Genomic DNA, 18,568 nt, shown 5'->3' with positions numbered 1-18,568 from the left:
GAACAACTAGAATCAATTTAAGAGTCTCGTGAAACAGTTGGTCGATTGTGCGGGTTCAAACGCGCGTCGGAAGATGCCAACCAAGCTGGAGAAGCAGTTGAATTAACATGGGCTGCACTGAGGAAACTGTTGTAAGAGCTGACACCTCCGCCAAAATTAGCGGAGCTTTAAGCGTGGGACGTTGCCCGAACACAGTACTGATTGGGGCGAGTTGGAACAGCGAACCTGAGGCAAGGCAGCCAGCGCGGGGAGAGAGAGAGAGAAAGAGGGCGCTAACCAAAAGACACTGCAAGAGACAGGACTGTCTTTGCACCACATTTCAGTGTGGCCAGCGCGGCGCATGGTTGCCTGCCGAGCATCGCTTCATAGGCACAACGAACATCACTCCCGCTTTGGGCAATGCTGAAAGTCGCCAGTGTCAACGCCCAGTCGCGGAACCGCGGTATATACACGAACCCACCCTGCAGTCAAACCCGCGCACGCGTTCCTCCGGAGAATAGCGAAGTGTTACCTGAGCGCTTTCACGTTGCTTGTCCATTACTTTCGCCCACCGTCTACTTACTAGGCGTAGCAGGCAGCCCGATTCACGTGTGTCGGTCTTCCAGCATCTAATGAATGCAAGCCGTTCGCGGGCAGCAACTTTATAGCGCGTTTCCTTGCTTTTCTTTCTCGGCTTCCTTGGAGTTGCGCCCAAATTTTCTCTTTATGGTAACGTTTGTTTTGCTCTCCTGCCCTATTAGGAGACGTTATTTAAAGGACGTGAACGGACTGCCTGGCCGGACCATCGAGGCCGGAGTCGAGAGCGACGGCGACCTTGACTGGGAGAAGCGAAACGGATTTGCGGCCTCTGCCGGCATAACATCAGCAAGAGCAACGTCTCTCTCTCTCCCTCTCTCTATCTCTCTCTCCTATATTGCTGCCTTCACCGATACGCTTTCTTGCTTTCCCCTCTCTAGTCCCTCAGTCGGTAAAGAATTTCAAGTTCCCGATGACTCGGCCTCCGGATGATACAACCGCGCGAGGTTCCACGTGATGTAAACTCGTGCCCGAACTGGATTGGGCACGTTTGCCCGTGTGTATATGCGCGCGTTCGTGCGGGCGCCAGTATGCACCGAGGTGCGTTCGTGCGTGAGCATGCGTGTTCGATGTTCAGTTGCCCACACGGGCAATTACGTTATTCCGAGTTATTCCGTTACCCCTGCCTGCGTACCGAGCATCAGACTGTGCTGAACAACCGGAACATAATTTCTACCTGTAAATACTGCGTGAAGCTTCAAGTAATTTTTTTAGGTGAGAGTGTAAAGAAGCGCCCTTAAGTCGTTCTGTCGTTCCTTTATCTTCAGTCTTTTCGTTCCACTTTAAAAAGAAAATAAAAAGGTCAATTCTGGGGTGTTACGTACAATTACCACGATCTGATTATGAGGCACGCCTTAGTTGAGGGGGGGGGGGGAGGGGCTCCTGAATAGTTTTGACCACCTGGGCGTCCCTTCAACGTGCACGCATCTTAAATTAAATACCCGAACGTTGGCGCATTTCCCCAAAATCGAAATGCGGCCGCCGCAGCGGAACTTCAACTCAAAGTTCTCAAGACAAACGCCAGTCAACAGTCCGTTTGTCTGTGTTATTGGATGAGAAAGAAACAGGGGGGCATTAGGTGCGTCCTTACGGTATACACACCTTTTTTAACGCGCAATTTTTGGCGCGATCGCGCAACCATTCCACCCGGTCGCAGCGGCGCGTCCGAGACGTGCGCGGCGTCCGTGTATAATTGGCTTGTTTTCGGCGAGGCCGGAAGCTTCGCATTTCACGTCGCCACGAGTGCGTGGCGCGATAAATGTTGCCGTTCACTATAACCTCGCCGCCGTTTCGGCGAAACATAATTGCGCCCCGTGTTATAGAAAACCTATTACCACCAGCTGCGCACGCTTCGTTTCAAAATGAATTGCCCATCGAGCCGAAGCTACTACGCACAAGGTGTATGCTCTATAGCGGCGGTGTTTACGACGGCACTTTGACGCGAACGGGTTGGCGGGAAGCGTGGCAAGACTCTGAGATTCGTGCGTGGACCGCCCTCCCGGTTCGCCACCGCCAGCTAACCGCATAGGGCGCGGTCCACCGGGAAGGACGACGCTTAACCAGCAATAAAACCAGTACGACTGAAAGATATGTCCGATCTCGTTGGAAAGAATGGTCTGATGTAATCAACTGGACTTACATATAAACGTAAAAAAGAGGGAAAAAAAAAAGGATTCTTAGTTGTGGGGTCTAACGTAGCGAAACGGCCCAGTGGGATATGAGGAACACTGTATAGTGGAAGGCCCCGGATGAATTTCGACCATCCGGGGTTTCTTTAACGTACACCCAAAGCACGGTACGCAAGCGTTGTTATTTAGTTTGCATTTTTTTTTCTCTCGGATCGAAACCGCCACTTCTAGTCCAGCAGTGCAATGCAACTATATATCGCGACGGGAGAGGAGAGCCTGTCAACCATCTCTATCAAAGTTAGTTTCGTGCAGTATTCGCACCGTTTGTCGCAGTTACGTCATCATGTGTTTCACCCAGTTAAAAAAAAAAAAAATTCCCTTCACAGAAAACTTCGCTCCTTCCGACACAACGCTACGCTCTTACTCGTCAACGCCATAGGCGCGTACAAACTTTTCCACGTTGTACGTTATAGCCACGTAAATGGTGAAACGTTGTCCGCGTTAAAAATGTTCAGTGTCGCAGGGAAAGGGCGACACGTGACGACACACTCGCAGTGTGGTGTCGCGTTTAGATCTGTGCGTACCGTTTTTTTTATGCGCGCCGTTTTATATCCGATGTGAAGCGTCGCGAAGCCACGCGTGAGCGATTTTATGATGAGGAAAAGTGCAGAGATAAGTGCAGCGCCGTAACTGACTCTCGGGCGAGGTCACCTCAACAGCACAGCACGAGGAAGAGGAGTAAAAGGGGAGTAAAAGGGGAGGTAGAGAGAGATAGATAGAGATAGAGATAGAAAGATAGAGAGAGAGAGATAGAGATAGAGAGAGATAGAGAGAGAGAGAGAGAGAGAGCCGAGCGGGGTAGGAGGGATGCAAATCGTAGTGAAGAAAAAGGAATTACCACGAGCGCTGTGATGGACCTGTGCGTAAGGTTTTTTTTTTTTTTTAATTTGGCGCACCCAGAGTTTGGGGAAGCAACCCGCCGTCTTTACAAAAGAATGCAAAAAAAAAAGGAGCGGGGGGGGGGGGGGGGTTCAAGAAAATTCACTGGCGATTTAGCGGTGAATGAGAGAGAAAAGAAAGCGTTTAGGATTTCGCGCACCTCCTTTAGGCCGCGGATCCATCACTTAAACAGCGTTCAAACGTTTAAACGCAAAGGGACGTTCAGGAGCACACTACACATACGTCGTGGCTCTTCGAGGAGCGAAGCACAATTGACGGTAGTCAGAAGCAGACCACCACCAGTGATATATATATATATATATATATATATATATATATATATATATATATATATTGAGTAATTGAATAACAGAAATGAGAAATTAATGGCGATGAAAGTAACTGAAAAAAGAACTTGCCGCGGGTGGGGCACGATCCCACGTCTTCCCACTACACGTGCGATGCGGAATGCTAAGATCGTTCCCCACCCTCGGCAAGTTGTTTTTTCATCTACTTTCATTGCCCTTAATTTGTTGTTTCTGTAACTCAATTAGTAAGCACAAGAAATTTCGCCTGTGTCTTCCTTGGTGTCCTTGTTGGTTTCTCATGATACGATGAATACAAAGCGGGCCCCTCGGTTAGCCCCCATTATCCTCCTGTATATATATATATATATATATATATATATATATATATATATATATATATATATATATATATATATATATATAACCTCTACCACGTGACCTGCCTCTACCACGCGAGCGGCTTCCGACCCTTCACACACACACACAGATGCACTTTTTTCCACTTCAACACTCCTAATGCGAACGCCATTAAACGAAAGCAAAATGAGTGCAAAAGAGCGCTCCATAGTCCAGAGCGTCGCACCTGTGTGCACCCCACGCCCTTGCCATTGTTCTTGTCTCGCCGCCCTTCGAGCCGCGTTGTTGATTGCGAGCGTCTATCGGAAAACTGCGCAACGGTGCAGCAATACGTCCCGGCGACGCCGACGGACGAAAACAAGAGCGCCCGGCGCACCTAATACAGGGCTCGCCGTCGCGTTCTGACGCATCCTCCCCTTTAGGTGACGGACCAAAACAAGAGTCTCGTTTTTCGATGAGAATTCCCGCGAGGAACACGTCATTGGCGATTGCCGCGCGAGCAGGCGCTTGCTCTTTCGAACGACACGATTTCGTGACGCCGAACGCAGCTCGAACCATCAAACAAAAGTGGTGATGCAGGCCTATAACAGCACAAAAATAAAATAAGCGCTTTCTCTCTCTCTTTCTGTACGACAGACACCTGATGGCAGAGCAATGAATCTGCCCGAAAGGAGCACGTCTCTATGGTAAGGGCGTTGTCGCCCCGGAAACGAAGCAGACGGCCACTAGCGAAGGAAGGAAGGTTCGAGAAAAAAGTGTTGCGCGAGGGGGGGGGGATGACACTGACAATGGGCGCGAATGAACGACCAAGGAGAGCGGATATGCGACATGGGACGCGATTAGGAAGTGACACCCGTGGTAGGACCGCTTGGTCGTAAATAGCCGCAGAAGGCGACGGAGCGCTGAACAGACGTTCGGCCATCACAAGGGAGCGCTGGCTCTGGACGGAGGTTGTTATGTGTGTAGAGGTTCTCAACACTAGTGAAGGAAAAAGCATTGGCAACCCCGCATCGATGGATGCGCTAGGCCTGCGCTAGGCTGCAATGCATCCCCTCACACGACCTCGTAATCCCAGTCATAGAACAGAAACAATGTTTGCATAAACAATGTTCAAGATTAATTTTTACTCTAACGCTCCCATGCACCGCTCAAAAACTGTCACTTTGAGTGCCTGCAAGCGGGCAAATTTATCCTTACTAAACATCGGCAACGTGGTGAAATTTTGGAGTTGGCTAACGTGCTTCTGCACTCAACGCTTGACGGCGCAGTACATTTGCTCATTTCGCAATACTTTTCAGGTTTAACATCAAGCACGAAAACAATTTGACATTTTCTGATGCAACTAAAAAATGTAACCTGATAAAACCATTGTGTGATCTATATAAGCGTAGAAGCACAATGCTGTTTTTTTTTAGAGCGCAGCTCTTATGCGCCCGTTCCTGCGGCGAACGTCGGCGTTGTACCTCGTAACCGAGCTAACGAGCACAGTGACAGATAAGAGCGAACGCGGAGCGCAGCGGAGGATGAAAAAAAGTGGCGAGAGCGAAGATAGCGCGAAGAGGAAAGCGGGGGAGGAAGGTATGGCGAAAGCGTGAGACGAAAAGCGTATTGCCGCGCAGGACGGGCTGTGCGGTGACGATGGCTACGAGATGGCGCCGGAGTAGCGCGCGTCGTCTGTATGGCAACAAAGCGCTGCATGAGCGGAGGTCTGTTTGCGGCGGCCGCTGTGAATCGCGCCCACGCGTCACCCACGCGCTTCCTCTCGCGATCTCCCGATTAGGGAGGAAGTCGCGCCACACTTCACTCCGTTTGGAACGTGTCGCACGAGACAGAATGTCCGCGCCAGCCAATATATCCAGAAATGAAAAGACGTATACAGCTGCGCTGAAATTTCGCATTAGGGCGTATCGTAATCGTCGGTGAATTTTTCGAGGAAAAAAACATAGCCTCGTAATTTCCTGGTCGAAACCCAACTAATGTGAAGTGTGGAGGGATAAACAATCTTGGGTAAACATTCGTTCGGTTGTATGACTGAGGTAGCTAGGTCACTTAAACGGGCCCTACGTAGCGGTGGAGCTGCCTATCACAGTCATTGGCTATAAAGGCGCTGCTGAGTCTGACTTAGGGCCTACTTACGCTCAATCCGCACGGCCTTCCGCCCGTCTTCCACACGCGTGTGGTCACGTGGAAAATTGCACATGTCCGCTGCTCGTGCAGACCCAGTGTAAGCCGACATTTGTGCATCTGCGTACGACATACACGTACAGGTTTCCGCAGGTCCCGCCACGCATACGGAAGGCCGTGCGAAAGGCCAAGAGGTTTGAGCGTAAGTCGGCCCTTACACTCTACCGAGGATTGGCCAAGAAGCCAGCTGTTAAATGGGGTTGGGCAAGTAGGAGCTGAAATGAGAAAGTAAGCAAGAAGGCGGAAATCGTACTAACACTAAAACAGACAAATTTAAAGATAATAACAGTTAATTGTAAGGAAAACGAACTTTTCAAGAGGAAATCAAATTTGGACGTACAAAACACTTTCGAACACAATGAACAATATTGAGAAGCTAAATTCATCTGTAATGCGCCTTTCTTGATTCGCCTCGCTGACCTGCTAGACCTCGGGTGCCGTTTGGTTAGACGGGAGAAGGTGACCAGGTGCCCCGTTCATTCTTTAATCTGCGCTTGCATACAGCTGAAGTATAAGGCAAATGATTGAAGGAGGAATAACCTGCTATTTCGTTCCGCCTTGAGTGTGACCGGCCAAAAATTTTGTAGAGCGCCGTAAGAGTATAAAGATATCTTTTCCGTTTCCGATGCGAGGTGGGAGAAGGTGGATACTTTTAAGGCTTGATTTCAACCACAAAGAGATACGTTTCATATTTTCAGTGGCTATATTTAATGTGCCGCGTTAAAACCATTTTGTGAATCAGGAGATTAAACCTACAATGCAACTTTTCTTTTTGGAACGCAAACACAATGCGCATGTGGAGTAAAATTAACTTTTCTCGCTCCTAACGTATACTATAGTCGGTAATAAGAACCAACTCGAAAATCAGAATATCTACCTGAGTTGTTTTCGTATCTCCGAAGGCGACAGAAGGAACAAACACCATCATCCTTCCAACATACATTCCTGCTCGCCGTCTGTTGCCATCGTAAAAGAGGGTGACGGATGTACTGCTACATTTTTTTAAGGACCAGTGCAAGCCTGAATGCGATCACGTTCGTTGTGCTGCACGTGATCCACTGCTGTGATCACGTGTCCCCGCTCCCTGTCTCTCTCTCTCGTCCTCTCCTTCGTAGTGTAGGTTAGAGAACCGGATTTTCCTATCTGGTTAACCTCGGTGCGTTTGCCCTTTCTCCTCGCCACTCTCTCCTCGCCATCTTGACCTGCATCGACGGCCCGCACGATTAATATAGTACACTACAGCACGAAGGTGTCCCAGGAAGCTAGTGTCCCGAGACCCCCTTTTGCCATTTTGGTGCACATTTCCTTAACTCCCCTTCGAAATCAACTAGGATGCGTTTACGCGATGTATTTATTGCGTGTATGATGCCAGGTGAGTGAGGAACTTTATGAATGTGGTTTAATCATGTTCTTGCTGACACGTTGGGAGAAAATTGACACTGATTTAATATACGCCGTTGTGTCGTCACAGACGAAGTAAAGCAATCGTGGAGGGCGTTTAGGATACAGCGAAACGACAAAAAAATTGAGGATACAGCGTCGGTATGGTATGATCCACCGCACAGTGTTGCATCGCCATCTCTTTCTCTATGCAAGGAAACGATGGTTTTTAAGGCAGCAAACTTTATCAGACGACTACCTTGTCTCCATGCATTGGGATGCTATTCTGGCATCGAACAACCGCTTTGGAACCACAACAACAATAAAAAAAGAAAGTTCTTTTTTCGCATTCGTAACATGCCAATGAGTAATCGGAACCGAATTGAAAAGTGATTATGTTCGTGAGGGGTCCTCCAGTTCCAGGCAGGCTAGCAACGGCAGACATTCCAAAGCACAGACCGTTGATTCGAGCTCTCCGTTTTCATGTAATACGAAAGAGGGTTATAAAAAAAAAGAGAAACTAAATAAATCCGCTCTGATAATCATGTCACTTTCTCGTGCTTTTGTAGCTTTGGGCTGACGCAGGTCTGCGAAAAGGGAACTGAATAATGTATCGCTCGAACGTAAGGACACCGTCAGAGCGAGGGCCATGTGGTTTTTTTTTTTCTGAAGCAGCAGAAGCTTGATGTGGGCGAGTTGGTTTTGCTTACTTGAAGAAAAGAGCGCTACGAAGACGCGGACTAAAAGAGGAACATGCACGACGTACGAGGCGCTTTTTTCCATTACCGCGCTGGCGCTATCTTCCTTCAGCTGTGTTTCTTCCATATCCGTCGACAGCGCAGTTATAGGCGTGCTCGCCATGAATACAACACATGTTCCAGAGCAGCGGCTCCAAAGCGACGAGTAAACACGCAGAAAACAAACGTAACACGGGAATAGGCGCGCTCGGGTCCTGCTGTACTGGCCTTCCGGGCAGCCTCCCTCTCTGTTGGGGCCTCTAAGATCGCTCCGGTGCGCACGTAATCTCGGAGGCCATGTGTCTTGCTGTAGAGAGAAAGCAAATGATAAATGAAAGGTAGGGAGGTTAACCAGGACTGTAGAGCATCTTACAAAGACTACCAGGGAATTCTCGCACTGGGATCGCGTCAAGAGAACGACGAACGTAATAGGTGGATTTCGTCTAATCTTCTCGCTTTCTGCTTGAGACTTCATCGTAGCATTACTGTGTTACTCATTGTCTTTCTATCGGTGATATTTTATTAAACGCGGCAACAGGCATCTGCGTAAATGCATGTAATCACCGCGAATTGTAGCATTCATAACGCAAATATCTTGGGGAAAACGTTCAATTTGCATTGTCGCGATCGCTGTTTGAAGCCATAAGGACGAAGCTTAGCCAAGTCCGTGCGCGAACCATCAACATTCCCGCGCTGGCTGAAGCAGCACAATTAAGTGCTGCTTGCGTAGGCACTAGCACCAGCTTACTTCTAGCACATTTTGTAGGAAATTATATGGTCTCTTCCGCGCTGCTCAACTATGCATGTTTCTTTGTGCGCTATTCCATTTGTCTCTTTAACGACGCTTCGATATACAAAAAACGAATAAAAGAAAGAAAGAAAGGAGAAAGTGAAAAAGAAAAGACAACTCTCTCAAGATACTGCGAATGCAAGAGCCCCGTCACGTGCTCATAACCACACAAATCTTAACGTAGCAGATTTGATACGCAGTTTGATACCATAGTAGCGTAGCGCTTATTTTTATACACACTGGAGTGAAGTTTCCGTTGTTGATAGCTCAGCCAACGAATTACTTGTTGGGTAATTATTACACTGACTAATTTGTAACTACAATACCATGTCACTGTTAAAAAAAGCTTTAGAGACTCTACCGGGTTTGCTTGAATGTTGCCCGGCGCATCTCAACTCGAGCACGGCGCACACAACGCATACTACTCGTACAAAGAAAAAAAATACACATGCCATAAATTATGAAGGCGTCAATTAAGCCAAGGAGCGTGCTCACATGGGAGCCTGGTGTCTATGCGCCCACCGTTTCCATGAACGATCGCCGCGTCAATATTCCCTCTGCTATTTTTTGTCAGAAACCCTACTGTCATTTGCATGGCCTTCGAGAACTGGCGGAGCAGGCTGCGTTAGCGCGCGCCGCCCATCCCTCGATCTCCAAGGCCATGATACTTGCAGACGACGTAGCATTTGTTCCGGACGCGGCCATGTCAGTTCATCACGCACCATGCAACCGCGTGAATAACCGCCAAACTGTCTTTGACGAAACCCTCGCAGGCCTACATGCAGCGGTTTCTCCGGACGGTGCCATTCCAGCCCAAGGCAACCACAGATATCCAGTGGATATCCGATTTAGATCCAAACGTCCACGTCCGGGGAACAATACGCATGGTACGGACAAGGGACGCAGTTCTTCGGTCGTAACAGAACGTCGGCAGACTTTGATGCGGTGGCTGCCCATGTGCAGGTTGGCTGATGGATTTACCAGCGGCGTACGTCCCACGCACGTTAGCTCAGGGATGCCTTGTAACGTCCATTAGCTGATTTTGTGCCCTAGACACCCCTACATAAGTACGGATGCGAAGCTATAGGCGATGGTTACAATGACTTCATTAAATACATAGACATGATTTCATAAATACACACATATATACATACCTAATTTAACATACATGACAACATACGCGTGTTGTCGCCTTTGCAACCTGTACCAGTAAGATTTGTGGACGCAACTACACAGTAAAGTAATATAGTGCAACATGGTGCGTAAAACTGGTACATTGGTTCTCAGGTAGAGTACAACTTCCAAAGCATTGAGAAAGCCGCAGAATGAGCAAGGTGACGCACCAACAAAGCCTAACAATAAATTCCGGATTTATCATGAATGTCCTCTGGAGATCGTACGAACGTTTCTGCAATCAATGTCTAAATTTAAAATCCCACAAATTTCCCCTGGATGTCCGTGTCCAGATTGTTTCATCCACCTTACACTGTTCGGATATTTGCGCCCATATTTCAGCGTCCTACGGACGTCCCAATGTCCGAGAAGGACGCATCCAGGACGTCCAATTGGATGCCTTTCATTTTTGCACGGGTGGGCCCCTCAGCTATCCGCCGTATGTCATCCGGATTTGTGGGGATATCCGATGAATGTCCGAACGTCCGGCAGTAAACATCCATGAGATGTACTGCGGATTACTTATGGTCCATTGGGAGGATGTCACAGGCATCAATGAAGCACAGACTCTCGCGTCGTATCTCCAGACAGCAGTAGACTATACCCTCCAGACGTAGGTTATAATAGGCAATACGTTCGCTTGACATTTAAAGCAAATCTTCCAGTCACCCACATCACTTGCCTCTCGGCGCTATAGGGAGGGGCAGACATAGAAAAGGCAAATTTAATGTATACTGTGCACGTAGACGGATTCACTGTAGCTGCTGAAAGGTACCCCACTAAGATCGACTTGCCTATGTCTCAAGGACTAATGCGAGAAATACTAGTAAAGCGGGCTTCGTGGCACTGTAAACGCTGGACAGCGTTTGCTGTTATTTTCTTTTTTCTTTCTCGGTATCTCTTTCAGGGCTCTTTGCTCGCTAGTCACGTAGTTCAACGTGAAGCTCATTCGATGTCGTGCACTGAATTGATCGGCCGAGAGCCTTAACACACGGCTACATTGCGAAAACGATGGCGCACATGTGTCGCAGCAGGATTTCGAAATTCCGTCCGTGCAAAACAATATTTGTTTTTCTTCTTTTTTTCTTTCTTTGTCGCTATATTTGTGATGCCAAAGATGAAGACCGCCTGCGGACTCCAGAATGTCGACCGACATTTTAAAGAAAAAACAACGCAAAGATAAAAAAGAGCAAAAGAAACAAAAAAGAAGAACGCGTCGCGCATACCATCGCCAGCTTCGTGAGCAGGGCTACACACAGTACCCGTCACCGTGACTTATGCTATCCGTTTCGTTTGCGCGGGAGGGAACTTGTTTTGCTTGTTCGAACACGAACATCAGCCAATGACAGCTCATTTAGAGCTGCAGCCTAAGAGTTTAGATTATCTAGAGAGACCGAGAGGTAAACTACACATACACTGAACTGACATAAATGCTTCTGAGGTATTACGTGAAAAAAAAAGAATAATAGAAAAGAAACTCGAGGCACGCCGTAGTAGGGGACTCCGGATTGAATTAGGCCACCTGGCGCTCCTTAAACTGCACCTAAATCTATTTAGAGAAGGTTCTTTTTTTCTTTTTTGCAATCGCCGTTACCGGTACCGAACTCGCGATCTCGAGGTCAGCGGCGCAACGCCATGCCACTATATAAGCTATCGCGGCCTGGAGATAGACTAGAACTGATTTGACGGATTATCGATTGGTGACATTTCTCCTTCTTATGAGTCCTTACTATCGGACCTAGCATTTCTTTCGGCGCATTTGCTTTGCCATGAAATTGTGGTCTTCCTGAAATATTGCAGTTCAGTGCTTCGGTTGCCCCTTTGCACTGGTCTGAATGTTAATACCGCGTAAAGAATTTTTGCAGGTACCTAGAGGCATAGTTAGGAGGGGGTTATAGCTGTCACGGCACTAGTACACGAAAAATTAAAGACGTCGGGACAGTAATATATTGTCGTTAATGAATGTATGAATAGACTTCGAGAAACACGCCTGAAACGATAGACGCAGATAATTCTTATAGGTCATAAGTGTCAAGCTTATATCCACCTAGAAAGCTTTCTCCGATTTAATTGCGGTAGATGACGCAGTCAAAACGTATTGATATATTACTTTTATAGTGTGTGTGGACGGCTTGTATAGATAAACAAACAGTCGCACATATACACAGGGACACACACGCGCACACACACACTCTCTGCTTCAGTATTTGTAATTATTCGTGCTTCTTGTCTCGGATGTGTGTCACGTTCATCTGTGCGCCACTTGCGTGGCACAGCCTGCTGTATCGCTGTGCGCGTATTGTGTTATCTGCGCATTTTTTTTCTTTATCTCTGCCCCTCAGTACAGCGTGTTTTCACCTTTTGTCTTCGATATTCCAACGTGTGACGAACATTATGGGGACCTCGCTTCGTTTCTTCATTAGCCCACTTCTCTCTTTATCTTTCCCAACTTTGCGAAGTTTCTTTTATCGGAATAATATTCTCATTACTACCGCGTGAAAACGAAACGAACGTAGATCACACAAAAAAAATTATGGGGTTTTACGTGCCAAAACCACTTTCTGATTATGAGGCACGCCGTAGTGGAGGACTCCGGAAATTTTGACCACCTGGGGTTCTTTAACGTGCACCTAAATCTAAGTACACGGGTGTTTTCGCATTTCGCCCCCATCGAAATGCGGCCGCCGCGGCCGGGATTCGATCCCGCGACCTCGTGCTCAGCAGCCTAACACCATAGCCACTGAGCAACCACGGCGGGTGAACGTAGATCACCAACAAACGCTAGTAACCGAACTGTTTTCGATTATTTTCATTTCTATAGGGGGCAGCAAACAACACGCACTACGTGCCCTTCCACACGTAGAGTTACACGTAGAGTTACACGTAGAGTTACACGTAGAGTTATACGCAGAGTTATACGTAGAGTTATACGTAGAGTTATACGTAGCGTAGGGCGGGAGTGCATGCAGAGAACACTGTTGACGAGTATAGCGCCGACAAGGAAGTTGTTCCTGCTGGCGGTGCTTGAACACCGCCAGCAGGAACAACTTCCTCATTGAAGCCCCGCCAGCAGGAACCTCTTCCTCATCGACCCTTCTCGTAAACACTACCCTCCGAACTCTCCCATGCGTCCCACGCTAGCGCACAGCTCCACGTGTAGCACGGCATGTGCAGACCGTGGCATTCGAGAGAAAAATACGCATGTGCTGCGGGTATCTTTCTGGTAAACATTTCCGGACGCACGACTCGGGGTGCGCGGTGAATTGCCCGACGATACCAAGCGCGCTGCATGCTTTGCACGTGGCGGCGCAGGTGGGGGTCCATGCCCGGAGAGCGGCCCGACATGTCGCGCGCGTTCAGATCACTATAGCGCTCTCACTACTCTCACTCCTTACTCTCACTACTCTCACCACTCTCACTAGCGCAGTTCGTAAGGCAAAACACGCGCCTACTGCGCAAAAATGGCAAGCACGCCACCACTCTACTGCATCGCGGTAAAAAAAATGGGTGGTGGTGTGTCTCGTTGCTAATACGCTTATACAGTTTAAGAGGAAGCTTTGGACCAATTCCTATTGTCCACACTCAAGTACATGTAAAACGCGGAAAGGTGTCTTTTTCGTGAGGCAAAAGTTGGACTGATTTTAATGGAGTTGTTGCATTTGAGAGGTGTGGGGGGAGTGAAACTTTAGCGACTGCATTTAGCAGGATCTCGATTTAGATCTTTCAGCCTTTTAAAACAAACATTGCTAAAAATTGGTTAGATTAAAAAAATAGAAGCACGAAGTTTACAAATGCGCAACTTTGCACCAAAAACAGATATTGAAGTTCTCTAAACTGTATCCGTTAGAGCATCTAAAGCGGACAAATTTTTTGTGCGACATTGTAGTTTACGTAAATGTGCTTCTATGATTACGAGCGTTTTGCAATGGTCTTAATCACTAATTAGTGGTATTTTACAGGGCAGTGTACATTGCATCTAGTTTATCCGCCTTCAATGTATTATTTGGTGCGCTTTATAGAATTCATTATTGTTTATTTTTGCAGAATTACAGAGTTGTAAATTTGATAGTGTCGTTTTTAATGAAATTTTGCAATTTCCAGGAGTTCATATAAAAAAGTACGCACGACTTAAATAAAGAAATCCTTCCTGTCGGTCAGTAGATTTGAGCTTTATCATTTAAATGTAATAAACTTCACAAGTTCACCAGAGTGTCTGCCGAGAAAAACGATTTCTCCGTTCTCACGCATTTAGATAGCAGCCCCCGAGCTAAAGCTTCCTCCTAAGGCTCCAATGAATTACTGCGACCGATAGCGAGCCCATATAACGCCTGCGATGATTGTAGCCACACACTTTGAATACTGTGCATTAATCCTGACCACGCACCTGATGCGAATCGAAATATCAGTGACACAAGAGTTTGAAAAGGATAACTGTGAACGTTTATTTCGCGCAGCTATCGCATCGTCGTGCCTATACTTGCCTCAAGAAGGTCGCCAAAAAAGGAAAACTTGATATTTAACAGTGAAGCTGTGATGGTGGCTAGCTGTTGAAACGACATGGCTAGACATGCTGTTTAAGGCGTGTCAGAAAGGACAGGTTAGGAGCGACAAGAACACCGACAAGGTGTCGTTCGTGTGTGCGCGTCTGTCTCACGACTTTTGTGCGTCAAGGATTCAGACAAAGGCCACTGCAGAATCGTAAAGAGTCACACACGCCCAACCGAACACAAGCGGTTCTACATGTGCTCAAATGCATATATCGACTTAGAACGTATGTTGAGGATATGGCAACGGTTTCGAGATGGTGCGCCGAGAAAGTTGCGATAAAAATGCACTGTTCTTCCACTTACTCTTTTTTTTTAGGAAAACGCGGTTCTATGCATTGGTGCACATAAGTAACTGGAACGCCAATAAATTTCATCGGACACTTTGAAAATTAATACCTCGAAACTGGCGAAGTCCTGAGAATTCGTTCCAAGCGGATACGCCTTGCGACCTTACCGGCTACAATTTGTAGCTTGAGATATGTACTGTAAAGCAATCAATTCAAAAGTTATTTACGTAATATTGGTAATTATTCAACTGAGTATTAAGCATTCAATTACAACACTTACAACTGGTAAATGTAGTAATTGTTCTTTTTATTCTTGTTTTGTGGAGTACGTTGTGTTTATCTTCTATTTTGTAAATTTATGTATTTTTTGTATTTTCCTAGAAAATGCACGGCCGTGCTGCGCTGCCATTCGCAGTTTTTCTCTCCCCGCCCCCTGAAACCTGATAGAAATAAAAATAAACTTTAAATTTCAAACTAACTCTGCAATTAAAAAATTTGATTTCTCGTTGACATAATGGCTGTCTCATCGAGTAGCATTGAACAAGCGTTAGAATTGTGCTATCTACCACAGGCAATATTTAAAAATAAGTTATGGCTAAGAAAGGCAGCCTGTACATGTCTGATGTAAATCATTGCAAAAACAAATAAGTGAAAGCGCTACGTAACGACGTGCTGACACTGTGAGGAACAGCATCCAGCCGTCTACCTTGCAACTAATTTTACTAAAACGCTTCACGCTCACAATTCAAACTGACAGCACAGGTCCAATGAGAAGTGCTTCAAGATGTTTCGATCAGCGCTTTTGATGTGCTACCTTCTCAAGCGCAATTCTGCACATAGCGCTTGAAGGGGTTAAGGACAGATATGTACAAGAGTGGTGATGCAGTTTAGAATTTATGTTAAGCACAAATGATTTCGCTACTCCTCGGCTTCAATATGGCGCGCATAACATATGCCCTAAGGTAACTGAAAAAAAAGTTCATTAGTGATTTGCTTTTAATTAACTAATTCAACATTTCAATTACTCATGTAGGAAAATTTCGCGTCTTCCTAGAATGGCACCTGGAAAAAAGTGGGACAGCGCTGCCACGGACGATTAAAAAAAATAGAAAACTCGTTCAAACCAATATATCTAAAGCGGTGTGAGGTGTGGAGACATCCTTTAAAAAGCGTCTGAAGATTCTCACCGAAAGGTTGGCAATGCGGCGTGATGGTACCCGAGTGCGTAGAACTTTAGAGACCCTAGCGTCTCTGAAGATTGCGCTGAACCTATGAATTATTAAGAAAAATAAAAAGCAACGACTGGACTAAATCTCCAGAGCGTGCAAATTATGCCCACTTAGATTTGTTCTTTGAGCGCAAACATACGTCGTGCACGTGAAACCGCTGAAGAGAACGAAAGGATGAAAAAAAAAGAAACGAAAAAAGAAACGTCAATCAAATTAAAGCAGGTGCATGTTAGACTATGCTCGTCCGACACATGGCGTTCCTTTGTGATATCAATCTGCCACTCAGTAAACGAGACAGATGGTTCCCCTACCTCCCCCCCCCCCCCTCCTGATCCCGCCTGTTTATATGTAACCTGCGCGGCTCGACCTTGACTCTGACGCTCAAGTTCAACAAGCTCCTTTAGATGCCTTACTAAGTCACGAACACTTTTCTCAAGAGCAATGAAAAAAAAAAGTTTTATATAGCGTTACAGTACACGAGTTCGCGGAATATTTTTCTGCCATCGGACAGAGCGCACGCTATCGCAGTGCCTGTCCACGTGACTGGCTTACTACCTGTATACAGTTCTACGGCGACAGGTACACACACACAAAAAAAAAAAGAAGAGGTCGTAAATATCCGCGGACGATGCAACTGCGCTGTCGAAAAAGCGCCCACGTGACCTGCATACGTTCGAAGGAGCCGCACACACGTTGCCAAAAATTTTTCCAGAGTCGCACCGAACTTGCACGCCGCCAGAGCGTCACGTTTTGTTCAGCGGCACAGTACGCAACTTCCGCGTGTGAGAAGGTACTGCCGAAGATTAGGAAAACAAAACAAGAAAAGCACACACACACAAACACACTCACACGCACCCACACTAAAAACTCTTACCGACCTTCCAGTCGGATGCCCTCCCGGTGCGCAACCGCTCTAAGCCACGGTCAAGGACGTTTCTCCCTCCAACGCGCAGAGCCGCACGAGCACCTATTAATCTCCAAGGCGCCGCAGCCAACCGCGTATACTGCCCGACCTTCCAAGCCGCGCGAAAACGAAGTGGCCTGACCACCACCATGCTCCGTGCTTCGTTGAACGCTTTTGATATCGTCAAAATCGTCACCGCTGTTCGATTCCACTATGACTGCGCAGTCCTACGCCAGCAACGTTTCACAACCCTTATGTCGCGTCGGCTGACTCTGTCCTGCAAATTTGCCAACCTCGTGAGTCGTATAGCTCCGCCTAACCTTCTGCCTTCTTGAACAACGTTTCCTCACTCTTGGCACTCCTCTGGTCACTCTAAGATATCATCGGTTATCTGGCGCATTACGGGGCCTGCCGAGGTCTACTTCCTGATCTCCACTATAGATCGATTATCACCTGTACTCTCGTTTTCTCTGCAATCCTCACCCCCTTATTCACGTGGTTAAGCCCATCGTACGTGTTCCGCGTCATCGCTTCGTTGCGCTTATCCTTGGCTTCTTTTCAAGATTATACGTTATCCTCCTAGTTTCTTTAAATGCGACTGGCGTTCCTAGAGTACTTCACGCACTTTCCGACGTCCTGACTGTCTGTCTATGTCTCTAATCATTTTGCCGCCAATCTGGGTTGCTAGGTGGTCCATGGCCGAATGGGTAGCGCATCAGGTTGCTGTGCTGATGGAACAGGCTTTGATATCAACTGTCGAACCTATTTGGGTCACTGCAGGTACAGGGCAGAGTACCCGTCTGCCGCTCTTCAATGCACCTCTGTGACACCGAGCTGAAGCACGGGGTATGTGTTCCATTCGCGCTAATTCTTAAATAAACATCTTCGATACCAACTTGGATCGCTGGGTGTGGACCCGTAGGCGTGTGCCACGTCTGCAGGGAACCTCTTTGACGTTACCATAGGTAACTAGGTATGTGCGACTGGGTATGTGCGGCTCTACAATGGCCAAAATTGACCTTTTGAAATTATTTTCCCCTATTATCAGCGGAATCGACCCTGCACCACGCGCGGACTTTGTGGCGGCACCGATAGGTGGCGCAGCGGGTGTAGAACTAAGCGCGAGAAAGGAACCCGGCTGCATATACGTTTCGGCGTTAGCGATAAGGTGTATCACGACATTCCTTCAGTGTTAGTCGGATTAACGTTGATATTCATCGTGAAGTGGATTCTGCAGGATTTAAGAAAAAAATCACACTTTCCTGAAGCGCTAACAAGGCGTTATGATCGCAAGTGGCAGCACGATGCATATCGGAATTGTTGACGAAAGTAAAACAAGCGTGAAGAAGCAAAGAAAACCAAGTATAAAAACAGTAAAGATTAGCAAGCACAAAAGTTGTACTCGGCAATCAATGCAGTTATCGCACGCCTTCGGAGTCGCAATCAGTAATAGCTTTAGACAGACTACCCCATTTTGAGCGCTCGACATAAGGGAACAAAGAGCCCTTAAAACAAGATCGGTGCGGCGC

General features: G+C 47.1%; 1 protein-coding gene across 1 annotated transcript in view; it reads right to left on the bottom strand.

The window, feature by feature from the left end:
* LOC126519289 (uncharacterized) overlaps positions 1–18,568 on the bottom strand; it is a 38,049-nt gene that overhangs the window by 4,001 nt on the left and 15,480 nt on the right. The gene's annotated exons all lie outside the window — the stretch shown is intronic.

This window comes from Dermacentor andersoni, chromosome 10 (genome assembly GCF_023375885.2).
Source record: "Dermacentor andersoni chromosome 10, qqDerAnde1_hic_scaffold, whole genome shotgun sequence".
In the NCBI taxonomy this organism is placed as follows: domain Eukaryota; kingdom Metazoa; phylum Arthropoda; class Arachnida; order Ixodida; family Ixodidae; genus Dermacentor; species Dermacentor andersoni.
This window is presented reverse-complemented; position numbering and strand designations above follow the sequence as displayed.